Genomic DNA, 1,744 nt, shown 5'->3' with positions numbered 1-1,744 from the left:
GAAAAGAAAAACAGACCCTGCCTGTGTTTAAATCACCATGTTTAGAGTTCACTGATTTTAGTGTTATATCTCTTGGCAATTAGTATCCAATTTAGCTTTGTCCAACAGATAAGGTAAATGAACAGTTTTCCTAAGTATAGTTAAATCATTGTCATTAATGAAACAAGAACCCAATATAAACATTGTAATTTAGAGTATAATATCTAAAAAGATTGGTTTAATTTAAAATCATGAATTATTACCTTTGAAAAAGTCTGAGTCTTTTTTGTGTAAAAAAAATGCAATGACCAAATTTTGACTCACCAGCATTTCCCTCATCAATTGTCTTACAAGTAAGTCTAGTTATCCCCCAATACTGTAAAAACAATGGTGAAAACTTTTTATAACCAAATATACTTTTAAAATAAAAGTAAATTTTCCCAGTGTTTGACAAGGTAAAAAGATATTACAAATGTCTGCCACATTTCCTTAGTTTCTGAAGGAATCCACTTTTCAGCCAGCAGTAGCATGTCCCAACAAGGTAATCTCAAAAGGTCTGGGCAGGTGTGCTAAACTAACAGTCTCTTCAAGGGGCAGAAAAGTAATTTTCTTCTTTCCTTTGTTTGGCTTTGTCTCGAAGCCCTTTCTTCTTCATGAAAGGACTGCTGATTCTATCCATGTTGAAAAATGTGCTTACCCACTAGAATTCACTTTCCTTTCTTTATGGTATGGCTGCTCTGTCACTTACTAATCTACCTAAGAAACACAGCAAACAATTCCAAACGCAGAGAGATTTTGCCGTAATTAGAACAGCCCAATTAAAATGGACAACTTAGTTTTTCCATATCGTTATGTACTGGCTGTTGGCTATGACCCCTTGGATGAGATGAAAACTATCTGCAACTTTTAGACTTACATGATAAGAAAAGTTAGCACCAAAAGGAAAACAAAAAGTCTAAAGATATTGAAGTTTTTGTGAAAGGGAGAAGACAAGATAGAAAGATAAATGATACACAAATTTTTATATATTTATATATTGAATTAAATGTAAATATATGTATAAACATAATGATAGACATAATAATAGTCACCTAAAGATGTACACGTCCTGATCCAATGAACACATTAGGTTACATGGCAAGTAGCAGTTCATCGGACCTTGAGATGGGGAGATTACCCTGGGCTGTCCAGGTGAACTCAATGTAGTCATAGAGTTATTATAAACGGAAGAAGGAAGCAGAGAGAGATTCGGAGAGATTGCAGCGTTGAAAGTTCTTGCCCAATGTTGCTTTGAAGACAGAGGATCGGGGCCACTAGCAAAGGAATGTGGGAGGGTGGCTGAAAAAGACAAGAAAAGGGATTCTCCCCAGAGCCTCCAAAAGAAAAGCAGCCTTGCTGAAACCTTGATTTCAGTCCAGTGAGATCCACTTTTGACTTTTGAACCCCAGAAATGTAAGATAATAAAATCGTGTTGTTTTAAGCTACTAAATTGGTGGTAATTCATTATAACAGCAATAGGAAATGAACATACACCTGCCCTATCGTTCATACTTAAATTGCAGAGTTTTTCTTTTGTGTCTAAAGTAAACCCTGTTAGCATCAATGCTGACAGACAGAAATAGGATGCAAATCACACATAAGAATCACAAACATCATTTAAATTGTCCCTGTAGCCATGTTTAAAAAATTAAAAAAAAAAACCTGACATTAATTCTAATGCTTTATTCAGACCAATATATCCAAAATATTATCATATCAATATGTA

Source organism: Propithecus coquereli, unplaced genomic scaffold (genome assembly GCF_000956105.1).
Source record: "Propithecus coquereli isolate 6110/MARCELLA unplaced genomic scaffold, Pcoq_1.0 Scaffold518, whole genome shotgun sequence".
In the NCBI taxonomy this organism is placed as follows: domain Eukaryota; kingdom Metazoa; phylum Chordata; class Mammalia; order Primates; family Indriidae; genus Propithecus; species Propithecus coquereli.
The sequence above is the reverse complement of the archived record's forward strand: the minus strand, read 5'-3'. Positions refer to the sequence as shown.